Here is a 266-nt window from a genome sequence, read left to right as displayed (position 1 = left end):
CAAGAAATAACAGGTTGATTACACAAAACAAAAATGTACAAAATTTATTGTTTCATTTTCTTGCCTTGCTTATATCACATGAGCTATATTTGAACACGATAACCTTAAATGGGTCGCAGCAGAAGGGTCAATTCAGGTGGCCTCTGTTTGCCCCCTCAAGGTCTGGTTTGCCTCCCCCCCACCCCACTTCCCTCAAGTGCCACAATTTTTCAATTTAACTTAACCTATATAGCTCCAATTAAAGCTTAGAAATATCATTAGCAAAA

The sequence above is a fragment of the Penaeus monodon genome, chromosome 28, assembly GCF_015228065.2.
Source record: "Penaeus monodon isolate SGIC_2016 chromosome 28, NSTDA_Pmon_1, whole genome shotgun sequence".
NCBI lineage: Eukaryota > Metazoa > Arthropoda > Malacostraca > Decapoda > Penaeidae > Penaeus > Penaeus monodon.
This window is presented reverse-complemented; position numbering follows the sequence as displayed.